At 43.6% G+C, this 11,684-nt stretch overlaps 1 long non-coding RNA gene across 1 annotated transcript; it reads left to right on the forward strand.

Moving 5' to 3' along the window:
• The first annotated feature begins 4,126 nt into the window (after positions 1-4,126).
• On the forward strand, positions 4,127-11,297 carry LOC128325418 (uncharacterized). Its single transcript, XR_008307441.1, has 3 exons — positions 4,127-4,304; positions 9,028-9,166; positions 11,128-11,297. It is a non-coding gene; the product is annotated as an uncharacterized LOC128325418 (long non-coding RNA).
• Positions 11,298-11,684: the final 387 nt, after the last annotated feature.

Consider the following 11,684-nt stretch of genomic DNA (forward strand, 5'->3'; position numbering starts at 1 on the left):
GTTATGCAAATGGTGGGTGAACACTGGGAACCAGGAAATTGAATAGAAGTAGGAGGATGCTCCTGGGCTTACTGGGGACCACCAATGGGAGGACCTTTCTAAAGTTTCAGGAATTCAGACTGATGACTTCAACAAGGGGAAGGCATATGCTTAGGAGAAGGCATGTAGTTACCTGCTCCTCCTCTGTGGGTCATGGCTGCCTTTGTTTAGAAGTCTCAGGAGCACTTGAGAGTCTCCCTGTAGGAAGCCTTTCTAAGGGTGTCGGAGAGCCCTGTGTGGACTCCCATGGGATAGAAGGTTACACCTGTGCTTCCTCCCTAACTGGTTCCCTAGGCTACTCAGCTTCAGTGATAAACACTGAGGCTGTTCTCATGTGCAACCTAAGCTGGGCTAGGGACGGCCAGCCTGGGTTCAGCTTTGCATGAGAACTGCTAGGACCGGGTCTGATCCTTGCGGGCCAGTGCTGCCTTAAGCCCAGTTATTAGCTGAGGTTAAGGGAGCGAGCACTCCCTTATCCCTGGCTACCTGCTCGTGTGCGACCATGGGCCTAGAGTGCCCATCTCTTGGGGGAATCCCCCAATGCAGCACAGTGCCATGCACTGCATTGTGGGCTTCACAGAAGCTAGGACAAGAAGCCCCATCCTCAAATCAATAATCCCTGCTCCACGCTGCATGGAGCAGGGCTGACCGTTTGGGGTCATACTCCCACCGAGCAGTGAAGGATCATCTGTGGGGGAGGCAAGGTCTGGAAAGCCTTTCCCCCACTGGCCCACCCACCTGCTTGGTAAGTCGTATGAATGGCCCCACTGTTTCATTCCTGGTCTCTCTCAAACACAGATCACACCAGGTTGGATGCCTCTGTAAGGGTACCAAGGGGGTGTACAGGGAGTCTCAGTTCTGGAACCCTTAACAGGTTCATGAAACCACATGCACATGAAGTTAAAGAAAGGGCAAACTCTGGAGTTCCTCAGGCAGGTGGAGACCAGTGTGGGTTGGAAAAGAGAATGGAGATGACTTGCTCAGTGAGATCCAGAGTAAAAATGTAAAAATGTTAGTGAGGATATTCTCAAAATCAGCAAACAGCGGGCTAAGGGAGCCTAGCCTGCTTTTGCTGATCGTCTGCCACCACGGGAGCCAGCAGCAAACTCCCCTAATTTCCCCTCCCCTTAGCCAAGGTTAGCGGAGCGAGCACTCCGCTAGTCCCATCTTTTTGATCGTGTATTGCCGTGGTGCGGCTCCCCACTGTGGCAACACATGAAGAGACCCCCGCTGGGAGGCTGAAACAAGCCTCCTCTCCAGGATGCCCTGCGCACTCACATGGGGCATCCTGGAACGTCCGGGGGCCGTGCGCCTCCAATCTCCGCAGCCCCCGCTGGCCTCGTGACGGAGCTGGCAGTTGTGTGGGTGGCCCTGGGCTGTCTGGGGATCGTCTGCGGGGAGAGCGGGCTAAGTTCGCTCTCCCCGCAAACCCCATTTCGGTGAATCTCACCGATCGTGAGACTTGCCTCAGTGTTATCTCCTGCTGCTTTCCTTGGCTATTCATTAGGAACATAGGAACCTGCCATAGTCAGACCATGGGTCTATCTAGCTCAGTATTGTCTTCACAGACTGGCAGCGGCTTCTCCAAGGTTTCAGGCAGGAATCTCTCTCAGTCCTATCTTGGAGAAGCCAGGGAGGGAACTTGAAACCTTCTCGCATTCCATAGCCCTTTGCTTTTCAAGGAGACAAAGCTGCATTCTGAGGATGTCACATTTTAGCACCTTATTCTCTCACTTCCTGTGTCAGTCTTTACATCCAGCCAGGACTGGTTGGATCAGGATAAAGGCTGTCCTGGCTGTATCAGGAGAAAGCATGTCACAGTAGCTTCCTTTTGTAGTAATAAACATTGTAAAATTTTGTGCATAATGCAAGTATTGGGTAATGGTCCAGGATTATGTTTAGGAGGAGGAATGGAAGAGAGCCTTCATAGCATAGTGGTTAGAGTGCTGGACTAGGACTGGGAAGACCTGAATTTGAATCCCCTTCCAACCATGGAACTCACTGGGTGACTCTCGACCAGTCATTTATCTCTCAGCCTAACCTACCTCACAGGGCTGTTGTGATAATAAAAGTAACCAAGTACACTGCTCTGAGCTCCTTGGAGGAAGACTGGGATATAAATGTAATAAACAAACAAACAAACAAACAAACTTAATGATGAAAGAGAGCTCACAACATATAGCGAGAGAGTCAGTGTACCTTAAATCTTCAAAGACCATCCATTTTGAGCAACTCTCCCCTCCTACAGTAAACTTTTCTGTTTGTTTCAACTAATGTTAAGCTGCCGGAGGAGAAAAACTTTATTTTTTCTAAAAAAAAAATCAAAGGGCAGAACCCATTTAAAACTCACCACTCAGTTTGAGACTCGTTTAGCTACTGTTGTTCCAAGTAACACCTAGATGACTTTAATAGAGCAAGGTGAGAGAACAAAACAATACTTTCATTTTCCAGGATCTTTACTTTATGTCTGTGAAAGCATTTTATGTCTACTTGGTTTCACCAATCCTCCTGTAATAGGCAGTTTCCTCTATCTGCCATAACAAGAGAAAAGCATTTCTATAAATGGAAAGCTGCAGAGAAATGTTACTGCGAAGCCAGTAAGACCATAATTCTCACTACTTATCCCACAAGTATTAGTGGTCACTGGAAAATCATCCCACTAATTTCACAGCAGTTAGCTACTCTGGAGCAAGTGGCTTGAAGATTTCAAGAGTAGCCACAATCTTCTATTATAAGTTAGCCCTGGAGAAGTGCTTGCCACGACTCGAGTTCAAATGGGAGTATTTGGAAATAATTTAGGGGTAGCTGACAGACTAAATAGGTCAGTGAGACTCATAGGCGATTAGTGATCCAGTCCTAAAGATTACACAGTCAGCAAGCAACTAACTTGGTCTAACTTGGGGGTAATCTAAATATTAAAGGGATATATTATGACACTCTTGCACACAATTTTGTGCTGGTGCCAAAATTTAGGATCAAGGATTTCCTGAAACAGTTTAGGAAATCAATTGTCCATCACTTGCCTCTATTGGTACTTTTTCCGGCTGTGAAAAGGAATTCTCAGTATCACGTCAGAACATCCTTGAATACTAAAAGCACAACTTTTGGCAAATGTTGGGTTGCTTGTACACTGTGCCTTTTAGCATTGCAGAGCCACTGCTTTCCCACAGTTAATGGAATTAAATGGAGATTCCACACAGTACTTAATATACTGCTGTATCATGAAGCAAAGCTCGTGACCATGGCCAAGATCCTTCAATATGTCCTCATAAGTAATTTTAATTCAGCAAAGGTAATTCCCAACACTAATTGAAAGCCTCTATTATTATTACTATCTTTATCATTACCTTGCACAGTATGTGCAAGTTGTTCCTTTATATATTTATGTAAATTGCTTTGGGGATTTTTGTTGAAAAGTCATATTTTGTTGGAGACTTTTGTTTTGTTGAGGACTTTTGTTGCTCCATCATATTTGTATAATGGTGAAATAGTGCTATTCCTCCATAAAGTGGGGTGGGGGTGGGGGGGAGACAAAAGAGAGAGGAAAAGCTTTTCTTCTCCTCAGTCAGTTAAATTGTGATTTAACATCATCATCCACAACTGAAGGAAAGAAAAGCTGGCAACATTAACACGAATCCTCTTACTGTGCTGACTTGATAACAATGCAATGGGCTGGATCTACAAACAGGAAGCTTTCAATAGCAAGGAAGAGTTCCCATTAAAACCCTAACAACACTTTCCCTGTCTACACTTATGTTAGTGGTGTAATTGCAGTTTATTGGGGTGTGTGTGTGGGGGGGGGGACTACTCTGAAATAGCACAGAAGAAAAACATAGAAAACAATGGAATGCAGTAAGTATGTTGTGTGGATGCTCTGTAAAAAGTGAGTGACTCACCAAACTGGCTGGAAATGACAAATGAGCAAATAGTTTTTATTTCTGCTTGAAAAGAACATGTACTCTTTGGTTAGGGTTGCCATATTCAAGCTTCCCAAATCTGGGTAGCTTAATTTGGATATTATGCACATTATTTAATGTGCAATTAATTTGCATTTATTTATTTATTTATTTGACAGATTTGTATACTTTCCCCTCCATCTCTGCCCTCCCATGTGATCGGATCCAGAGTAAAATTGAGGCAATCTGGGCAGCGCATTTGAAACCCGTGCAAATCTGGGTGGAATTTAGCAGCCAGGTGGAGGAGCTAAAATCCGAGGACTACCCTAAATTCTGAGGGTCATGACAACCGTATCTTTGGTTGCCTCTGTAAGTTCCACCCTTGCCTCTTGGCACAGCTTTACTTTCTTCATTGACTGACAGAATGACTAATGAAGCACGTGCGCAAGGAGATGCAAGGACACACTGGGAGCCCTTGCAGAATCCCCCATTCCCCTGTGCAAATGTGGTGCAAAAGCCATTATTATCTGGCATTGTACATGCAAGTTCAGTCTGTACATATCAATGTAAACCGCTTTGGGAACTTCAAAGTACTGCCCACCTATGAAAGTGCTCTGTAAGATTGGAAACCCGTTACTGAGGGTCTATAATGAGCTCCCAGTCTTACAGAACACTTCCAGGACCTGGGCAGTACTCCAGACTCTAATGGTTCACACTCAAAAGTCAGGGAAGTTGTGCAGGGGCTCTCGGCAAGTTCCCACTGTCTCTCCCTATACATGCTTCGTAAGGATGTCGGGCAGCCACTTCTAATGGAATATCTTCATGAGGTCCTTGTCAAACCATTGCATTGAAGTATTTTCTGTTCTTTTAGAACAGAAATATGAGAAACTTATTTATTTATTTATTTTTGGTTCCTTTGTCATTTCCAATCAGTTTGGTCAAGAATGGGCAACTTTTTAGCTAAAGGAAAGCAAAGCGGCCATGTTGATACTGGAGTGTTTATGCATCATATTTTTATCCACTGATGAGTAGTGAAAAATCGATCGAATTTAGGACTGTAATAAATAAAAAGGTTTTTTACATTTTAAAAAATGCTTTATTTAGATATTTTCATCAAAATATGACAGATCCAAGAACCAAATTATGGAATAAGAATGACTTGTAATTATAGCATAAGTTCCCCCAGCATTATTTCAATTAAACGACCAGTTTAAAACATCGGATGCGGGGCGGGGGGAGGGGAGAATAGAGTCAGCTTTTGTATATGAACACTCACTTTCACCATGAATAAATGTAATTTAGAGCATTATTGTCCTGTTTTGGATCTTAACCTTCTTCTATATCTCTCCAGAAGGGTTCCCATCTGGTATAGTATAAAGTACTTTGGTTTTATAAAAAGTTATAACTAACAATTCATTTTCCCCAAACACCTTTGGCATTTTTTCAGTTTAACCTGTGACCTCCTTGAAATTGCTGAGTTAAATTCTTTTCTCTGCTTGTCTCAATTTGTTTCCCAGTGAAATGAAATTTGAATCATGTGATAATAACCAACTATCAGAATTTGTGTTTTACATTTTTTGTGCATGAGTCATTTCATTTAGCAGATTTTGTGTTTCAGGCATTCAACAGATTTTTTCTCCGGGCTCACTTAACCACCTTAAAAATCAGAGTGGAGAACTAATGTTGATTCTAAGTCAGACCTGCACAACTCAAATGACCTGGCGGGCCGAAACCAACCGTGACTTGGTTCATGGGGGCCGAGGTCAATTCCTAGGGTGCTGATTATTAGAGTAACACTTAATATCAATCAATCAACCAATCAACCAAATTAAAGAAAAATGAATTAAAAATGAATTAAAAATGAATTTAATCAATATTTAACTTTTGATGTTCTAGCAGACCAAGATTGATTTAAATTCATATGAAATAAGTTGAATTAAAATTCATTCTAATAATATAAATATTATACAATCTGTACAAAATACATAATAAAATGCATTGTTCTTCCTTTCCACCTCTGCCAAATCATCACACAAAACATGGAAGAGAACTTCTTCTCAGAATTTTGGAAAAGAAGGGAGAAGGGGAAAGAAAGATGGAAAGGATGCAGCAGGAGGCTTGGAGAGAGAGAGAGAGAGAGAGAGAGAGAGAGAATGGAGCAGTCTTGATGGGTGTGAGAGAGAGAGAGAGAGAGAGAGACTTAACAGACTTAACTGCGCAGGCGTGCCTCGCAGTTGGGAAGCAACACTGGGCCAAATGGCAGGCCCGAGTGTGGCTCTGGTTTCTGCCGCTGTGCGCCACTGCAGCCATGAGGGAGGGTAAGGAAGAACACCCACACCCCCGCGGCCATCTCCTCAGCCGCACAGCGGCTGGAATTTGGGGGAGGGGTTAAGCAGCAGGGGGAAGAAGGGGAAATAGCACCGAGGGCCAGGAAAAAAGGCCTCACGGGCTGCATCCAGCCCCCGGGCCACATGTTGTACAGGCCTGTTCTAAGTCCATACTTCTACATTTTTTTAAAAAATGAAAATGATCCTGGCTACTTTCATAGATCAGTGCTGTGACAATTTTATACAGATGCTAAGATTTGTATTGCTAGGCTGTGGAAAACAGTTCCACAAACCACAAAAAATCAATAGATGTAGAAGATTTGGGATTTATGATTATGAACAAGCTAACCCCAAATGTTAGGCAGGCTAGATATACAACTTTAAATATCAATACAATAGCAATTCGATTGCCTTTTTATATTGTCTTGTTGAAGCTTTACCAACTTTCCAAGTGAGCACATACCTCCTAAATACAAATGTGTATATTCCATATTTGCTTCAGTTACTGTAATTTTCTATAGTTCTAGTCACATGTTATGTTCAATGCATGTATAGTAGTACAGTTCCATTTATACCATGCAGTTGAGGGACCTGTACCCAGCTACACATTCTATCTATCTATCTATCTATTTGATTTATAACGCCCTTCCAAAAATGGCTCAGGGCAGTTGATTGATTTAATGAATCAATCATTTTATTATGGACTGTGACCAATCACCAAGCATTTAAAACATTTCTAGCTTCACTTATAAAGTACAGTCATTCACACATACTGTATACGTGTAACAACGTCTGAACACACATACAGCATCATGCTTTAATAGGACCAATATTTAGGTGTAGGGGTATGTGTGTGTGTTTTCTCTTTAATTATATTTTTTCTCTTGTTTTCGCTGCATCTTAAAAAAAGTCTAGTAAAGTTCATGTCTTAAATAGAGAGAGAGGAGATCCTATTTAATGTCATTTAGTAATATAAATAATAAACGCTTTCCTAAATATATTTGATGCATATTCTGTAGATGATGCATATTCTGCATCAAAGGTACAGATTACTATACCTTTCATAAGAACATAAGAACAGCCCTGCTGGATCAGGCCCAAGGCCCATCTTGTCCGGCATTCTGTTTCACACAGTGGCCCACCAGATACCACTGGGAGTCTACAGGCAGGAGTTTAGGGCATGCCCTCTCTCCTGCTGTTACTCCCCTGAAACTGGTACTCAGAAGCATCCTGTCTCTCAGGCTGGAGGTGGCCTATAGTCCTCCAACTAGTATCCATTGATAGACCTCTCCACCATGAAGATATCCAAACCCCTCTTAGAGCCATCTGGATTGTTAGCTGACACCACATCTTGTGGAAGATGTTGATTATGCTTTGTGTGAAAAAGTACTTCCGTTTGTTGGTCCTAAATTTCCTTGCAAACAATTTCATGGGATGACCCCTGGTTCTAGTGCTATGTGAGAGGGAGAAGAAATTTCTCTCCATCCACTTTCTCCACACCATGCATGATTTTATAGATCTCTATCATGTCTCCCCGCAGTCATCTTTTTTCTAAACTAAAAAGCCCCAGGTGTAGTCTTGCCTCATAAGGAAGCTGCTCTAGGCCCCTGATCATCTTGGTTGCCCTCTTCTGCACTTCTTCCAGTTCTACCAAGTTCTTTTTTAGATGTGGTGACCAGAATTGTACGCAGTATTCCAAGTGTGGCTGCACCATAGTTTTGTATAAGGGCATTATACAAAACTGTATTATGCAAAAAAAAGCCATGTGGCAGTATCACTGCTGCCCAATATAGGTGTTTCCCATAGTCTGGGAAACAAAACCATAGACTGGGAAACATAGCAGCAGGGATTCACACCAGCAACCTCTTGCTCCCTAGGCAAGTTACTTCCCCACTGAGCCATTAGGTGGCTAGCACAGCCTTAATTACATGTGAGCAAAAATTCAACTTCTATTTGCCCCTCATTACTTGATGGTGCTATTAAAATGTGACCTGCAGATTGCTCTCTGATCATGAGAATGTCCATCATGACCTTCTCCTGCAAGAGCTTTTCTGGTTTTTTGCATGGATGGAGCAGGTCTCTGTGTGTATATCTTCGCACATAAGGAGAAATTGTCCTTTTTATTAAAACAGAGAAGCCTGCACCTGCATGAGAGCTGAATGTTCAAAAAGCACACACAGGAGTCCAAATCAGGACAAATGTTGCTTTTCAATTTGAGGTTGTTAGCCTAGATAGGTTTGCTGAAGTTGTGTATAATGTATGCATCTTCAAAAGAATTGACAATTTTGTTTAGTTCCATTGGCTCTCTTAGCACACAAACTGAGGTATGAGTTGGAATACTTACTGGGAAAGAAAAAAACCTTATGTGCTGTTGTTTGAAGCAGAGTGTCATTTTATGTCTGCCCCTGAGGATACGATTCCTGTTATGTGGCTAAGCCAAGGTATTGTCAGGAGAGCAGTGAGTCACAAACCTCTAATGAGTACTAAATTCTTTTTAACGAAGCAAGATATGTTCAATCAGTGCCCAGCTGCCCTCTGGGAGGAGAAGACCTTGTAACATTGTTTGCATACATGATGGAAAAGGTTTCATTTATCACAGCTGCCTGTTAATTACCTCACATCAAACCGGGGTTGGATGACCACTGTTCAAGCAACTGAATGGAGCTCTGGAACTAGAAAACTAGATCACAGATTGGAAATCATTGAACAGTGAAATGGCAGGGACAGGGGTTTCACACTTTGAGTTTTCTATAATTTCTTCACAGTGACCTTGGTTAGCCAAAGTATAGTAGAACGATCGTGTACAGATGGAAATGAAAATACACCGTGGACAAATTGTACCCAGAGTTCCACCCTGTGCAAGGCAAGGAGGCAGACTGTCCCAAATCAAAAGCTACAGGAAAGGTACTCAAACAAGACAGCTGCATTGTGTGATAGGACAGGAGAATGGAGTTGGTAAATCAAGGTAGTATAAAGTAGGGGTGTGTACGGACCGCTTGCTGCAGTTTGATCCAAATCATTGGTCCCCAAACCAGTTTGTAAAACCCACTGGCTGGGCTGGTCAGGTCGACAAATTGACTCAAAGCAGTTTGAAGTGGTTTGCAATCAAACTACTCAAACTGGCCCACTTCACAGTGGACTGGTTTGTGGTTGAACTGGTTCTACACATCTCTAGTGTAATCCTTATTATTGTTTTAATTAAATGTAAATTTGGAGTTAAAAGGTGTTGATGACAAAATTTCCTGCCACATACTAGCATGGTTAAGAAACCATGTATCTTTAGTCCATTTTTCCCACATACACTGGATCTTTGCCAGTGTGATGAATCTGTAGGGGAAGAATGGCAGTTTAGTCCCCAAATAGCAAAGCAACACCAGTTTGGCGAGAAAGCAGCAAAGCAAGAGGTCTTGAGACAGTTCTTTAGTACTAGCTGGGCTGGGTGCAGATAATCTGTGCTTCTAGTTGCCACAGCCATTTTATCTCTCCCACCTCAGCTTATTTTCACCTGGCCATCCACCCTCCCGCCGGCCACCTTGGCCCACCAACCTGCCACCTCCACTGGCTGGCTGGCCCGGCACCACCCACCCACTCCCGCTGGCGGCTGCATCATCTTGGCCGCCCATCCATCCGGACTTCCTCACGCTGGCTGGCCAGCAGGCCCGCTGCTTCCTCCCACCAGCCAGCTGCACTTCCTCCTGCCAGCCTGCCACCACTTCCTCCAGCCAACTGGCCCACCACTTCCTCCTGTTGACCAGACGTGCTTTCTTTTGCTGGCTGGCTGGCAGGCCTGCCGCCTTCTCTGGCCCACCACCAGCCGCCATCCCTGTTTTCTTCCCCGGCCCCGTTGCTAACCCCCTGGCAGCTGCTCACAAACTCTTGTGAGAGCTGCCACACGTGGGATTAGTGACGGGTACATTTAAGAGAATTATATATAAAGATTGAAGAACTACAAGGAATTATTTAAAGAAAAGGTTACAAACCAATGTGAAAAAGCCTGCAGCTAAATTTCGTCTGTAGCTCATGGCTGAAGAGAGAGACCAAAACATCCAGCCATCTCTGGAGAGACAAAATGGAGATTAACACTGGAAGATCAAAGAGGGGAGGAGTCCAGCAGTTGTATCTATGATGCTAAAAAAAACCCAGTGGTCACTATGAGACATTGCAGCTGAAAGCTGATGCTGCCAGGGTTCTAGCTCCAACAGAATCAGTGTAATGTAATCGACAGAGTATTCAGCTTGTACCAGGGAGACCTGGTTTCAAATTTCACTTGATCATGGAAGATCATGGACTGATCTTGGCTCAGTCACTAGCTGTCAAATTAACTTATTTCACATATATACTGTCAAGATTAAGAGATACTTTCACGTATGCTACCATGAGGGTAACAGTACAACAAAACCAGTAGTTGCTTTTACATGAGGGAAGAGTGGGTGGTGTCCACTTGAAAATATTTGTCAGCCATTATACCTCCTCTGTCTTCAGTAGTCATTTCACTCTCTGCCTCCCTGTCTGTGCCTCTTCTTCCCTGCCTGCAGCCTGCCCCCTGGGTGGGCAATGGTACCAGGCTGGCCCCTGAAGCCTGGGTGGGCAACAAGACCAGCATCTTGTAAACACCAATAGGAACACACAGAATTGTTCAAATCTGAATTTTAATGAGGCAGGAGCCAATTACAAGTCTTGCCTTTACTTTCAGAAGGTTGGCAGAGCTTAAAATACCCTAGGCACCAATCAGAAGGCATCACGATTATTGACTCCTCAGGCAGCTAATCAGAGTGACCAGAGGGTGGGGAAGTATTTTTCTTTTAGCTTCTTGTATTCTATTCAGTAATCTTTTGCAGTTTGTTTGTTTGGACATTTGTCTCAAGGGGAATCCTGTAGAGAGTGTGGAGGACTCACACGGTGCATTACTCGTGCTCTGGAGGGTGGGGTGGAGTTTCCCTTCACTCAACTCCTGGAGCTGCCGGATGGCGGGAAAGCCGCCACTCATCTTTGTCACCAATCTGCCCGCCCAGAGCCCTGCCTGCGACAGACTGTGAGGAAGGTAAGCACTTTTGGTTACCAGGGGTAGCCTCCTCACGTGATTGTGAGGATCGCTTTATGGTGTCCTCTAAGTTTCAGGAGATGGTTCACAGCTCCTGCAAGCATCATTGAAAAACCGACGATTTTTCTATGCACGTATTCATTTTTGAAATAGGCAGGCAGAGCTGCCCTTGCAACTTCAGAAAGAATACGAATATGAATATGATGAATATTTATATGCTGCTTTTCTTTTCAACAAAAGTTCCCAAAGGTTTTACATAGATATAAATAATAAAATGGCTTCCTGTCCCCCAAAGGTCTCACAGTCTAAAAAGGAAATATAAGATGGACACCAGCAACAGCCACTAGAGGAATGCTATGCTGGGGATGGATAGGGCCAGAG

The sequence above is a fragment of the Hemicordylus capensis genome, chromosome 4, assembly GCF_027244095.1.
Source record: "Hemicordylus capensis ecotype Gifberg chromosome 4, rHemCap1.1.pri, whole genome shotgun sequence".
Lineage (NCBI taxonomy): Eukaryota > Metazoa > Chordata > Lepidosauria > Squamata > Cordylidae > Hemicordylus > Hemicordylus capensis.